This window comes from Cynocephalus volans, chromosome 9 (assembly GCF_027409185.1).
Source record: "Cynocephalus volans isolate mCynVol1 chromosome 9, mCynVol1.pri, whole genome shotgun sequence".
Taxonomy (NCBI): domain Eukaryota; kingdom Metazoa; phylum Chordata; class Mammalia; order Dermoptera; family Cynocephalidae; genus Cynocephalus; species Cynocephalus volans.
The window spans coordinates 7,153,308-7,169,208 of record NC_084468.1 but is presented as its reverse complement, the minus strand read 5'-3'; positions in this window follow the sequence as shown (position 1 = coordinate 7,169,208).

The window sequence follows — 15,901 nt, the reverse complement described above, 5'->3', positions numbered from 1 at the left end:
AACCAGCAGTCCTTCTGGTTCTCAGGCCTTTGGACACTAGGACTTAAACCAGCAGTCCTTCTGGTTCTCAGGCCTTTGGGCTTGGACCACTGGCTTCCCTCATTCTCCAGCTTTCTTGGTGCACTTTACAAGTGCTCAATTGAAGGTAGTTTAAAAGAGGGTGTGCTATTTCCTACCCACCAGGATGGCTAGAATAAAAAGACAAGTGTTGGCAGGGAGGTGGAGAAACCGGAACCCTCATAGCTTGCTGCTGGGGATGTAAAATAATGCAACCACTTTGAAAAACAGTCTGGAAGCTCCTCAAAACTTAAACATAGAGTTACCATTTGACCTAATAATTCCACTGTTAGGTATATGTGAAAAAGAAATGAAAACAAATGTCCACACAAAAATTCGTGCCTGAATGTTCATAGCAGCATTATTCATAATAGCAAAAAAAGTGGAAACAACCTAAATGTCCATCAGTTTATGAATGGATAAACGAAATGTGGTATATCCATACAATGGAATATTACTCAGCCATAAAAAGGAATGATGTACCGATACATGCTACCACATGGATGAACTGCGAAAACATCATGCTAAGTGAAAGAAGTTGATCACAAGGGAACACATCTTTTATGATTTCGTTTATATGAAATGTCCAGAATAGGCAAATCTGTAGAGACAGAAAGTAGATTAGTCGTTGCCTTGGGATGAGCAGGATGTGGATTAGGAGTAACATATAAAGGGTATGGGGTTTATTTTTAGGGGTGATAAAATGTTCTAAAATTGACTGTGGTGATGGTTGCACAACTCTGTGAATATACTAAAAACCAGTGGTTTGTAAACTTTAAATAGGTGAATTGTATGGTATATATAGTATATCTTAATAAAGATGTTACTGAAAAAAGTGTGTTGTTGGAATTCAAGCACTGGTTTGGGTAGTTTAACTCTGAAGCCTAATGAAGCTGTTTATTTAATTAATCAAGAACTCTTTGAAGATATGTCATGCCAGCTTCTAAAATCCTGTAACTGTGTGCTCACCCCTGCCCAGGGAATTAGAAGATCCTGAAGAATTTTGTCCTCCCACTGCCCCGAGCACCAAGCGCTGGTTCCGTAACAGCTGCTCAGTCAATGTCTGCTGAATGAATGGTGCATAATAGGCACTTAAGAAATGCTAACACAGTTGAAGTGACTCACCCGATGGCATACACTTTAGAGGTCAAGGGGACCTCAGCAATGGTGTGCGCACCCACATTGCTCAGGAGTTACAGGCTTAGAAGGGGAAACTGACCTGTCACACAGCTAGTAATGGGACGCCAGACTGCTCCATCAATCTGCTACGGTGCTGCTCAAATTGAGGCTGGCTTTGCAAACTTGGATACATGAGCCCTGGCATTCATGTACTGTAAGGGACCTTAGTGAGCACTTCGTCTATCATTGTGTCCCAGATGAAGAAATGGAGACTCAGCAATGTCAGGGCACTTGCTGAGCCCAAACTACACGTTAGTGACAGAACTGGGACGAGACATGCTTTATGCCTGACAGTTTCTGCTGCTTAAACATTCGAGTATAGGGGTCTGGTCATCATCCTTCCCTCCTTGCAAAATGACAACAGTGTTGTAGCCGTGGAGGCCTGGGCAGAATGAGGCTGGGGTAAAATCGTGCTCAGGCCAAGAAACTTGTTAATTAAAATGGAAAAGCAACCTCAGTATCTGTCTTTCACCTCCTCTTGTGCAGGCTCCTCCAGGCCCCTAAATCAATTTTAAACCATAGACTCAAACACATATTGTCTTTGCCAGGACAGAAAAAAGTCATATTAAAGAAGCAGTGGGCTGCTGCCTGTGCTGAGGTGAGGAGCGGGCAGGAAGCTGGTCAGGACTCGGTGCCACTCTGGGCAGGGCTGGCAAAGGCTGAGGGCAGGTGCAGATGGTAGTGGAGCAGTGAGCCGAGGGTCATACCAAGGACAGGGGGCCATTTGTCAGACCCAAAGGACCAGCAGGAGGCTGGGCTGGGAGTGGAGCAAAGAACAGCTACTTGTAGAAAAGGAGAGTGAGGCCAGGGCTGAGAACACAGTCTGTGCACAGCTGGAGGTGCCCAGGCTCTCTGACGGGCTGGTGGTGGGGTAGGGTTGGGGAAGCCCCATCTAAAAGAAGAGCTAAAAGAAGGGCTGCTGCAGTTCGTTGGGTACTTCTGCAAGAATTAGGAAAAGGAGATATCTCTGGACTCATGCAGCCTCACCCAGGGCACATGGCTTAGGGACAGAGTGTGCGCTGGATTTCAGTCTCCGAGTGGTCCCTGTTTCGCAGTGCACAACCTGGACGACTTTGCATGGGCCTTGGCTAAGAGGCTTCAGTTCAGCCAGGAGCTTTTCTCATTGCAGCTTAACTCCTGGCTTCCTAACACTATCCCATGGAAGGCACCCTTAATTAGTCTCTAACTCAGTGGGGGTGCAAGGAGTCAGAGCTGGAATTGTGTCTGCTGTTTGACTTTTATTTTTTTAATTAAGGTAAAATTCATTCAACATAAAATTAATTATTTTAAAGTGTACAATTCAGTACATTGACAATGTTGTGTAACTGCCACATCTATCTAATCCCAACACATTTTGTTACCCCCCAGAAACTGTCTCCATTAGGCAGTCACTCCTCATTGCCTCCCCCGCCCCAGTACCTGGAAGGCACTAATCTATTTTCTTTCTCTATAGGTTTGCCTGTTCTGGGCATTTTATATAAATAGCTGAGAAATCTGCTTCGCAGGAGAGCTGCTTCTCGGGCCCACCGCAGGGCAAAGCCAAGGAGCAGGAGGCCTTTCCCGGTGCTTCACGGCCAAGCCCCCAAGGGTTTCTGGACAATCCAGAACACAGCTAAAGTGGTTTTCTGGGTTCCCCTCATCTGTCTGCTTAGGCCTGGATTGTGCAGACCAAATTCTTTGTTAGAAGCCAGCTGATGCGTTTACTTCCAAAACGTGTGAACAAGACTCGCTGTTCCCAGACTGTCTACAGGTTTTTGGGGTTCTTTTCCTCTTTGCTCTCTCTTTTAGATCCTGTTTTCACCTTTATTCCTTGACAATGGTCTATGACTGTGTCCCTCGTGTGTGTGTGTATTAATCAGGGTTCATCAGAGAAACAGCATCAGTAGGATATTATATATTATAAAATATATTCTAATGTGTACTATTATCCTATTACATATTATATATCCTATGTATATTATATGTATCCTATTTATATATTTATATATATAATCATTTTATATATATGTAAAATATGGAATTGGCCCATGTGATGATTATGGAGGCTGAAAAGGCCAGACCCAAGAGAGCCAGTGGTATAGTTCCCATCTGGGTCTGAAGGCCTGAGAACAAGGAGGGCCCACAGTGTAAGTTCCAGTCTGAGTCTGAGTCAGAAGCCCAAAGAAGACCAACGTCCCAGCTCAAAGACAGTCAGACAGAGAGAAAGAATTATTTCTTACTCAGTCTTTTATTCTATTCAGGCCTTCAAGAGACTGGATGAGGCCCACCCACATTGGGGAGGGCAATCCTCTTTACTCAGTCTACTGATTCAAATATTAATCTTACCCAGAAACACTTTCTCAGACATACCCAGAAATAATGTTTAACCAAATATCTGGGCACCCTGTGGCCCAGTCAAGTTGACACATAAAGTTAACCATCACTGTTAGTAAATGGGCATGCAGACTTCTATGTAACCTTGATGCCTCTGGGTTCTTTGGCCATACTCAATAAGTAGTTATTGACTGGTTGAATCAATGACCAGTAACTCAAAGAGATGGTATCAGATACCAGTACTGTTAGGATGTGGGATGTGGGATGGACAGTCTCAGGGTGCCTGAGAATAGCCATGGTCCCAGAAACTTGGGTACGTTACTGGATTGAATAGTGTACCCTGAAAATTCATGTTGACTCAGAACGTCAGGATATGACCTTATTTGTAAATAAGGTCTTGGCCGAAGTAATTAAGATGAAGTCATACTGAATTAGAGTGGGCCCTAATCCAGTGACATTGTCCTCATAAGAAGAGGACACAGATATGCAGAGAGAAGAAGGCCCTGTGAAGACAGAGGAAAAGATTGGAGTGATGCTGCCACAAGCCAAGGAACACCAGAAGCTACCAGAAACTGGAAATGGCAAGGAAGTGATTCTCCTCTAGAGTCTTTAGAGAGAGTGTAACCCTCCAGACAAACTGAGTTTGGACTTCTGACCTCCTGAACTATGAGAGAATAAATATCTGTTCTTTTAAGCCATCAGTTTGTGGTGATTTGTTATGCAGCTACAGGAAACTAGTGTAGTCTCCTTGAATAAGCGCCCACAGGACCTTTTTGACCCTCAAGAGTGATTGCCTGATGCTGTTTTTTTTTTTTTTTTTCTGGAACATTCAAGCAGTTTGGAAGAATCTGCTTGCATGGGCTAATCCCCCTAGCTGTAAATGCTCAGTCCGCAGTATTTTGCTCTGCTGGATTTCAGTGGGTCCTTTTTTATTTTTCCATTTCCCTATTGCTTATCAGAGCAGGAGGTTCGGATTAACTCTGAGGCACTTATTTGCATTTTAGATAGGAGAGGAATGTGACTTTGCACAGTCACAGGAGCCAAGAGGGGAGCTGAAATCAGATCTGCTCCGGTGTGTTGAAGCTCTTAAGAGAAAAACTTAAGAAGCACAGAGGCACTGCTGGGCAAATCCTGTGTCCTGGGGAAGTTTATGGCGCTCATCTTGCAGAAGGAGAAGTCACGCACAAATCCACTGGGGCTGGCAGGCTTCCCGCCCCTCCTTGAATGTAAGGAGCTTGATGTTTTCTAATTACAGAATAAACACATATTCATTGGACACATTTCAGACAATAAGTAACAGCCAAAATGATCCTGACTGTGTCCATATCTAACCGTATTAATACTGTGTCACCTTTTTTCCATTTTCTCCTGTGTGCTCTTCCACACCATGTATGCCTTTTTTGCTTGTTTGTTTTTATACTAAGAATGATTTGTTCTGTAACCTGCTTTTTCACTTTATATCCTGTTATGGACATCTTTCCATGGCTGTAATTATAGGCCATTATCAATGTTTTAAATTGCTACAAAAGAGTCCATTGCTACTGGCACCTTTTTCCTTTAACACTACCCTGTTTTTGGGCATTTAGGTTGGGGTGGTCAGGTCGCAAGGACAGAGACTTAGCTGGCTGAGGATGAAGGGTGGAGTTCCAGCCCTAAACCACTCAGTGTTAAATTGCTTTTTCTTGGGACCTTGTTTTCCTAGATAGTACATTGTGTGTGAGGATTCATGTTGTTGCACTAATCAGAGTGACAACCTGCTGTAGAAATGAGTGAGAGATAGCTGTTAGCTGTTAGGTGGTTAGAAAGAGCCCTGGATTATGAATTATAAGTCCAAGTGGTTTTTATTTGTTTGTTTGATTTTTTTTTTTTTTGTTCTTCCTTCTTTTTTAACTGTAGGACCTTAGGAAAGAATTAGAAGATGAACTCATTTGAAAGCATGTGGTTTATTATTGAGCAGGCTTAAATGTTTGCTTATGTTCTATCTCCTGATGAACAGGTAGGGGAGAAGGGAACCTCAGGACCCTGGAGCCCACTACCTGTGTTTAAATCTTGGCATAGCCTGCGTGATGAATAACCTGGGAAGTTACCTGACTTTGGTGTGCCTAGTGTCCCCACTGAATTTATTTCCTGTGGCTGCTGTAACAAATTACCACAACCCAGGGAGCTTAAAACAATAGAGATTTATTCTCCTACAGTTCTGGAGGCCAGAAGCCCAAAATCAAGATGTGGGCAGGGCCACACTCCCTCTGAAGGCTCAGGAAGAATCCTTCCCTGCCTCTTCCAGCTCCTGGCGGCAGCCGGCATTCTTGGTGGTCCTCAGGTCACTCCAATTTCTGCCTCTGCCATCACATTACTTTCTTCCCTCTGTGTGTTTCTGTGTCCAAATGTCCTTCTTCTTTCTTTTATAAAGACACCAGCCACTGGATGTTGGCCCACCCTAATCTAATGTGATGTCATCTTACCTAGATTGCATCTACCAAGACCCTATTTCCAAATAAGGTCACATTCTGAGGTCTGAATGGACACATGATTTGGGAGGGACACTTTTACAACCCACTACACTCATCCTTTAGGAGGAGACATAACTTGAGAAATTAGCTAATAGACATAAGACTCTTAGAACAGCAACTGGCCAGATAAAGCCCTCAAAAGTGGTGGTCATGTTGATGATAGAGATCTTTGAAAAGGTTCAGAGAAAAGATGAAGAAAATGCCCAGTGACACACAGGGCCTGGCCAAGCACCCATCCCCCACCCCTGCCCTACGCTTTCTGAGTCCTCATGTCTCATGCACCAGAATATCAAGTTTTCCTCTTGCAATCCTTCCATTAAAGAATGGTTTATCTGGCCATTTGTTTATGTGTGGAAAATGCATAAAAATTTATAAAATAAACCCATTTACTTCCAGACGAAGGTTAGCATTTTGCCCGGAGTGAATTTTTGTGGCCAAGTTATAAAATTCCCAAAATAAGGGTTTCTAATGAAACGGCACTACCCTTTAATGAATATCACTGCCCTCGCTGTAATGAAGAATATACAATATTTGGCATGATGCAGTCTGGAAAAATCACCTAATATGTAATATGAGCAATCCCTTTCTTTGTGAGCCAAGCTCTGTTTCCATTTTGTGGGAGTAATTCAGCTCAACAAATATTTATTGAGCACCTACTAAGTCCCAATCACTGTGCTGGGCAATGCGGATATAAAGGCAAAATCAGTAGGGTTGCAGTTTTGTAAATAATGCTGAGCTCTTGAACGGGCAGCTGCTGGGCATTGTTCTAAGTGCTTAATATACATTAATCCATATTATCCTGACAGGGTCCCAGAGAGGGAGGCCCACTCTCTGTATTCCCATTTACAAATGGGGCATGGAGAGGTCGAAGACATTTGCCCACCACTATGCAGCCAATAAGCAGAGAGTCGGAGTTCAAATCCAGGCAGTTGCCTTTCAGAGTTCGTGCTCTTAACCACCATCCTAGACAATCTCATCAGAGAGTTACAGTGCAATGGGGTAAGTCCAATGCTACGGGGCTGTGGAAGCCATGCCATGGGAGGAGCACCTGTGTGCAGAGTCTGGGAGGGCCAGAGAAGGCTTCTTGGAGGAGTATCCTCATGGGGGGCTGGAGCTAGGGCTGATGAAGGAGAGGGGACATATGAGCACAGTCCCCAAGCTTAGAAACAGTGCACGTGGGTTTGCATGTGCATGTGTGTAGGTGCACATGTGTGGGTGTGCAAGTGTGTGTTGAGAGTTGCTGCATTCTGCATCATGGGTGGGTGAGGGGTGCGAGACAATGCAGAGAGGTGGACAGGAGTCAGCTTGAGGAGCAGCTGGGACACTGCCCTGAGGATCGCACCAAGGACTGTGGGAAGGAAGGCCTGAGTCAGGGTTTTAGAAAGGAGAATGACATTTAGTCAAGTCAGCCTGTGAGATTTCTCTGCTGTAACTGCAGTATTTCAGGATATGCCACCTGATGGTTCATTGCAGGGATGGGGAGAAAAAGTATAGATGATTATCTCAGGATTCCATCCAGCCTGCTGTCTCTCTCTCTCATTAGATATATTTGTGCTCATCTCATTTTTCAGCCCCAAAGATCCGAGTTTTTTTTAAACAGTTTTTTTTCCCCCTGCAGAGAGCAGGATGTTTCTACTGATATAACTGATATAATAATATCATCAACTGACACTCCTGAATGCTTATGATTCAAACGCTGCTGCAAATATCTCACGTTTCAACTCACTTAATCCTCCCCAGGACTCTACTAGGTAGGTAGGATCAGTAGCCCTATTTTTAGATAGGGAAATCTGAGGCATAAAGAGGTCCCCCAGCATCAAGATGCTGCAAGGGATTGGGCCAGGATTCGAATCTGGCAAATGGCTTATCGTTCTGCTCCTGGTAGTGTTTTCCCAAAGGCAAGCCCTACCACTCCGGTGCATCACCAGAGGGCTTCAGGCATGCGGTGGGCTTCAGGTGTGCTGTGGGCTGAATTGTGTTGCCCCCAAATCCATACGTGGAAGCCCTAACACCCCCAGTGTGATGGTATTTGCAGGTGGGGCCTTGGGGAGATGATTAGGTATTAGATGAGGCCATGAGGATGGGGTCTTCCTGATGGGATTAGTGCCCTTATAAGAAGAGGCCAGAGAGCTTGCTTCTCGCTCTCTCCACTATGTGAGGATACAGCAAGAAGGCAACCACCTGTGAGTCAGAAAGAGAGCCTCACCAGGACCTGACCATACTGGGACCCTGATCTTGGATGTCCAGCCTTCCAAACAGTGAGAAAATACATTTCTGTTGTTTAAGTCACCGAGTCTGTGGCATTTTATTATGGTAGTCCAAGTAGACTAAGACAAGTTGTGTCAAGTTGCTGAGTCTCATAGCCATCAGAGTGGGAGGAGTCGCACGCCCGCCAGTTGCTTCTGGCTGGAGCAGCCACAGGTGTGGTCCCGGCTGAGCCACTCGATGTGATCTATGTGTGTGAGCCACAGCGGGGAGAGGGCAGTGCCTCACTGTGCCCTGCTTCAGAAGGTAGGGTACTGTGAAAACCCGTGCCGGAGGGGCGCACCTTGGGACAGATACTCAGGGGCCAGGATCCAGCTCTGCCACTCATGGGCTCTGTATAACCTGGGGTGTATTTAACCTTTCTGAACCTCAGTCCTCTCACCTGTAAAATGGGGGTGACAATACTTAGCTCTTGACATTGATGTGAAATTTACATAAGGTATTGTAGGTAAAGTGCCCAGCACCTAGTGAATGATTAATAAATGGTGGGTATTCATGCTGATATTGTAAAATTTGCCCTTCAATACCCAGCTCAGGTATCCCATCATCTGGAATCCCCTCCCTGCCCTCCCCTCTCCCTGTCCCCTCTGTGCCTCACACATGTGATGGTGGCTCCTTCTCATGTTAGGTTCTGCGTGACTTGCTGATCTGTCCACCTTCCTGCCTGATACACACACACATGTTTTTGGTAAAAACTGCTCCAGGCTGTGGCAGGGGAATGGGAGAAGGCCGTAGACACACGCAGGGCGCAGGGAAGGAGAAAGGTCATTTCAGAAAGGCATGGAGAGGTGCAAGGCAGTATGTCTGGGAGGAGAGGGAAAGATGGTGGCAGGGATGCTGGTTTTGTAGGAGGCAGGGGGAGGTTTCAGGATGAGCAAGGGCGTGGAGGGCTAGGGCTTTGTCCTGAGGGCACCCGCCTACCCCCGTGGGCTTTCGAGCAGGGAGTGGCTTATTCAGATTTGCTTATGTCTAGACAGGTGCCTGACTGCAGTGTGGAGAGGCACCTGCCTGGGGAGTCTGGAGGCAGGGAGACCAGGCAGGCTGTTGGGGTGACTCTGGAGAGAAACAGCAAGCCTGACCAGCAGGGGCTGGCTATGACCTGCATGCCCCGGTGTCTGAGAGCACAACTGTCTGGCTGACTCAGAAGGTTCACGGAGAGGATTAGAGTCATTAACTTTCCACACAGGCAGGCAACATGGGTCCCCCGTGGGGTCCCCTATGCATACGACCAACCCTTCTCTCTTCATCCCCAAAGCAGTGGGGAAGCTAGGACTGGAGTTTGGAGGTTTTCTGCCATTTATTGTCCTGTGATCATTAGGTTTGCTGATAAGTGAAGATTATTAATTAAAGGGATAAAGTGTGTGCTTCCAGGGGTGATTACCATTACTGTAAATCAGACTTAATGGCTGCAGAAATTCATTAGGGATTCATTTCCTAATGATAACGAATTGGTTTGAGCAGATGTCAGATGCAGCCGTGACTGTAATTCTAATTCTAGGCACAAGGAGTGAAAAGTATCGTCCCTCCTGAGCCAGAGGCTGGACTGAGGAATCAGAGCACCTTCTCGAACTTTGAGCCTCTGCAGTGTGTCCAGGGCTTGGGTGGCTAGGATTTAACTCTTGCCGTGCCTTCCTCCAGGGACAACATTCTGCTGCCTCTTCCCTTGAAGCTTAGCTCCCTCCGAAGTCTTCCCTGAGTGCTCCCAGGCTGGGTTGGGGGCCCATCTGGGCTTCTGAAGTGCTGAGCGCACTGTGGAGTCACTGCCTGCCCCTCTCTGGACTCCACTAGAGGCAGGCACTGGCTTACATCTATCTCTGCTTCCTCCATACCTAACACATCGTTGGTGCTCCAGATCGCGGCACGATCCATGGATAGATGAGTGAGCATATGGCTGTTTTGCTGAAGGCATCCAAGAAGGCTGAACCTGCAAACTAATTCTGTTCAGAATTTAGGGGCCAGGCAAGAACAGCCTGAAGCAGGCAGGCAGGGTGGGCTCCTAGGTTAACTGGCACACTGGGCCCCAGTCCAATCTGGCCTGCCCGTGTGGACCTGGGTGAGCCCAGGTTCTTCCCCCAGGGCACAGAGACACCTGGACTAGGTTGGTTCTGGGGCTTATGAAATTCACAGGAGATTAACCAATGCAGCAGGAGCTAAAGGAGACCAAGCCAGCTGCCGAGCCTTGGTCTCCTCACCTGTAAAATGGGTTATGCGTATAACCACTGTGAGGAGGAGATGAATCAATACACGTCAAGAGCTAGCACAGAGTCTGGCACATGGTAAGCATCCGACAAATATCAGCCATTGTTACTGTTATTTTGTGGAACTGTTGAGTTGCAATTGCCAACTTTGGGACCAGGAGGAGAGGAGATAAGAACCCAGGCTCAGGATGACAGACCAGGTGTCTTAGTCCATTTCTGTTGCTTATAACAAAATACCTGGAACTGGGTGATTTGTAAGAAAACAAATTTTACTGCTTATAGTTTCAGAGGCTGGGAAGTCCAAAGTCCAGGGAACACATCTCGTGAGTCTCTTTTGGTGGTGGCTTTACAGCAGTGCAGGGGTCTCACATGGCAGAAAATGGCAGAGCAGAGAGAGAGAAGCTCTCGTGCACTCTCCTTTTTGAGCCCTCAGAACCATGCCCATGACCACCATTAAACCATCAACTTAATCACCTCTTCAAGGTGCAACCTTTCAATTACCGTAATAGGATTTCCTACCCTCAACAGTTACAGTGGGGATTAAGTTTTGGGGCAACATTCAATCTGAGGCACCAGGATTTGTAGAGGTGCGGTGGGTGTGGGTGGGATGAGGTGAGTGTGGGTGGGGTGCGGTGAGTGTGGGTGGGATGCGGTGAGTGTGGGTGGGGTGTGGTGAGTGTGGGTAGGGTGGGAAAAGGAGAAGGAAAGAGTAAGTGGGCTTCAAGAAGGGCTGAGTGGTCAGGCCCTGTGGAACGGGTAGGGGGTGCTGAGGGAGTGCAAAAGGACCCAGCCCCTGCCAGGTGGACACGGCACCAAGTGGCCTTAAGCAGCCCGAAGCCATGGCCTCTGCAGCCCTCCAGAGAAGGCTGGAAGAAGATTGGTGGGATTGGTGGGGTTTTCATTCTGGCAGACAGAAGAATTGTCCCCTGTTGGTGATGCCATCTGGCCCTTCCTGGTCTGCTTGTGGCAAGTGCTTGAGAAGCAATTGGGCCAGCTTTGGATCCCTCTGTGGACAAGGAACAAGTCTCAGCAAGGTTGGGTGACTCAGCTGAGACCCCAGCCCCATCTGCTGCCTCCTCACCATCTGGGAACCTGACTGTCTGGCTAGCTTTGTGAACACCAAGGGAGCAAAGTCCTTTCTGACACTTTGTTTGTGGGACCAGGACTCAATGTTCGGGTCCTTGTGAATTGCCAAAACCTCTTGGGAATGTAAGTATCTATTAACATTTAGAAATACACATTCCCTTTGATCCAGCAATCCCACTTCTGGGAATCTATCCCACAGAAATGAAAACCCCAGAATGTAAGGACATAGGAACAGGATGTTTATTGCTGTACTGTTTGTGGTGGCAAAAACCTGGAAGCAATCTGAAAGTCCATCAGGATGGGAAAGGTTGAATAAGTCATGCTACATGCCTTTATGGATTGTCAGTCTTTTAAAAGTTAGATTTCTATATAATTATCTGGAGGGCTCTTCTTGACATGTTATTAAGTAAAACAAATAAACAAAACCCCCCAAGTTGACCAGTAATATGAATTATACAATGCCATTTAAAAAAAAAGTTCTGTATGTGTATTATATTTTTGTTTGTGCATAGAAAAAGGAGTAGAAGGAAACCCACTGGTTATTTCAGGAGGTAAGATTGGAGGGGCATGGGAAGGGTGTTAATCTACTACTGAATTAGTTTCAATTAGGAAGTTGTTGTGTGAATGCATCTTAAAAGCCAATGAAATAAATTTCTGTATATATCTGACTCCTTGGAATCTCAAAGATTCCTTCACCAACCATTTTCAACTGGAGAGTTATTTGCAAGTTGCTTTAACTCAATGGCTGTGAATGGAGTCCCTACGTTCTGTGCTTGAGGGACACAAATGATTTGATGTAGAGAAAATATCAGCCTTGCCTTTCAGGGAGCTGCTTGCTTGATTGAGGCGGGATAAAACAGTGTGGTTACAGGCTGGCACACATACCGCCAGTCGGGCACTGAACGCTGGGAATGCCAAGATGGTGCACCTCCACTATGTAACGACTGTGAGGGCCTGTAAATATCTCAGCCCCACAGAACCTCAGCGTCAATATCTGTAAAGTGAAGGTAATCATTTGCGTATCTCATAGAGACTCCCAATATGCACGTGTTAGTGGGAAATCTTACGATTTCATCGTTCATTCATCCATCCATCCATTGGTTCCCTAAGCTGTGACAGAGCAGCCCCCATGTCTTGGCCCTGGGAATGGCTAGGGAGGTTTAAAGATAATTAAGTTTCATCCTGTGCCCCAGAAAAACGTGCTGATGTGCATTCACTGACCATAGAGTAGAGAGAGAGAGAGATGCTTTTGAGACTGAAGTCAGGGAGGGCTCCCTGGAAGAGGTGACACTTAAGCTGGGGCTTGGACGAGGAGGAGGAGGACTTTACCAGGGGGAATGTGCTACAGATGTATATTTTGAACAAAGGGAGTAGCTGAGAGGAAGTGTGGGGCCTTGAGACAGTGAAGTATTTTTTGGAATCTGGGAGTAGCTTAGTGTCACTAGATTTGGGGTGTCTGTACATGGCTGGGAAATATTAGGAAATGAGATGGGAAGGAGACTGGGGCCAGGTTGTGCAGACGCTTACACTAAAAAAATGAGAGTAGGAGAGAGGACACATAGGTTTGTTCAAGAGCCTTCCACATTTTACCTCAATGAGTTCCTGCAACAGTCTGATAAACTGGTATCCCCATTGTAGAGAAGAGGAAATCGAGTCACAGAAAGGTGAAGTGACCTGCCAACGGTCAATCAGCCAGCTAGTTGTGGAATGAGAGTTTCAACCCAGGTAGGCACATGCAGAGGCTCTCTGCCCATGATACCCAACTGTGTCTGTACTGAGGAGTCTGTGCTGTTCTCATGGGTGGTCGTGACCAGAGTTTTTTAAGCCCCATTACAGTAGCTGCTCCATCTGTTGTGTTTTGGTGGTGTCCCTAACACCCACATTTGAGCCTGATACTCGGCAGAGACTTGCTCCATTCTTCAGACTTGGTAAACTGAATGACCTTTGTGAGACAGAAGCGAGAACTGTGCTCATTTAACAGATGAGGAAACTGAGGTTTTGAATGAGCGACCAGCTGCCTAAGGTCACCCGGGGAACTCCATTGTCAGGATTTCTCCACTTCTCCCATGCTGTCTCATAGATATCACAGTAACCCTGTGACATCAAAGGCATTCACCCTTTCCAGATGGGGAAACTGAGGGTCTGAGGAGTTGGGAGCTGCCCTGAGTTTTGACCGTTAAGCAGGAGAGAACACTCTAGTTTGGTGATACTGGGTCTGGCCTAATTCCTCAGAGTCACATTTTTCCTGTGACACATCTGGATCTGGTTGGGAAAAGTCCCTCATGTGGAGGCTTTTCTTTCCAAGTGCTTTTAGAGACTTGTAATGAAATTCTCTTGGGCCTTGCAGCTCCAGCTTCCTGCTTCAAAGATAATTTCTTCTCGAACCGGAAGACAGAGGCTCTTTGTTTGGTTTCATAACAGCAGTAGAGACAAGTGTACCTCCCTTAGACAACTCCATCGCTGTTCGAAAACAAGCCTTTTCATAGCTGGGGGCAAAAAAATAACAGTTGTAATGGGAGAAAGATTGTGCTGTATGCTTTAGCTGTGATCTCATTTAATGCTTCTGACATTTCTGCTGACTAGGTGTGACTATCCTCATTTGACAGAAGAGGAGACTGAGGTTCAGAGAGGGTATGGCTCCTGTCCAAGAGCAGGTGCTAAGTCAATAATAGAGGCAGGCAGGACTTGCTGTTTCGATATATCTTGAACCTGGCCCTCCTTAGCTGTTTTTTGCATGGCTGCTGCCCGAATCCAGGATCCTTGCCATCTCTCTCCTGAACCTTCTCGCCTTCTAGTCTCTGTGCCTCACATCTTGTCCCCTCTTTAAACCCTTCCCCTCGCTGTCTCTAGATTTTCCTAAACCACAAATCTCCTTAGCCCTTCCACTGCTTAAAACACCAACCAGTCTCCACTGGCCCTGGGAGGAAATTCAGTCCACCGGCTCCCCTCTTCACCCCACCCTTTGAACAACTTTAAAAATGAATTTTCATAAAACTCATCCTTTTGGAGAGAGAACTTTGTGTCAGAATAGATAATAAGACAAGATAGAATAGTAATAATAACAGGTAGAATGGCAACAGAGATTTTTTAAAAAATTAAACAGGGAAGTTTAATACAAGGAACTATTAAACCAGAATATGAATAACTATGAGATCTAAGAAAAGTCCATATGGTGCCCCAGGGCTAAGGGAGAGTGTTGTAGTCCACTTAGGCTATTATAACAAAAATATCATAAGCTGGGTGGCTTATAAAAAGAAGTTTATTTCTCACAGAGTATCACAGATTTATACCCCATACTTCAAATGGGTAAAGAAAATGAACTCGTGCATTTTCTATAAATGGCCTAACCTATGCTGTTGGGTAGCCGTGGGAATGGGAGAAAGATATATGATTTGATAGTCATGGTATCTCAGTCTCTTCCACAGTTAAAAGGCTCCCTAGGGATAACAGAGTCTCTTCCAAGTAAGAAAGGCTCAGACTTGCAGAGTCTCCTCCTCTCCAAGGCGGAGGCAGTGAGGGTTGGGGTCAGGGCTCGCATGACCCTATGGAGGTGGGGAAACAGGAAGCAATATCTGGACGTGCAGTTGGTTGGCCTGTCCCTGGCTCTTCGTGGCTCTGGTCTGGCACAACGAGTTTGGTATGATCTGGTTCCTGGGCCCCTGTGTGGAGTTCACTGAGGGGCAGCTGGGCCCATCTGGCCTTCTTGGCCCACCTGAGCACTCACTGCAAATGTTCCTGGCCATTTGCTTCTGCACAGTCCCTGCATTCTGTGGCTCCTTCCTTCTGGCTTGGGCCCCTGCTGGTCCCTGGTCCTCTCTCACCTCACCCGGGCATCTGGGAACCTCTGAATCCTCGTGATGGTGGGGAATGAACAGCGCCTCCTTGGGGCCTGCTTCTGGTGCAACCATTTTTGGAAAATACAGTCTGTCACATATGCTTACCCCTTAACAAATCAATAACAAGGAGGATGAGACTATCATGTCAGCTCAGACCTATCTGGATTTTCCTCTGCTGATGCTGCACCATTGCTCTTGGCTGTCACACTGGATGCTGCACCCAGGGCAACGTGCAGCTCCTTCTTGGGGCTTGCAGCCCCCTCTGGCTCTGCCTGGGCAACCAGGTTATGGCCTGATGCTTTCCAGTTCCCCCCAAATTACTGAGGCATTTCTACCTCAAGGTCATGGGCATGTCACTTCTCTGTCCTACCTCCTTCTCTCTCCAATTAGGGAGCTAGGCGGGTTTTGTTTTATTCTTCTTCCTGTCTGTTGAGGGCTTCCCTAGGTCAAGGCCTTT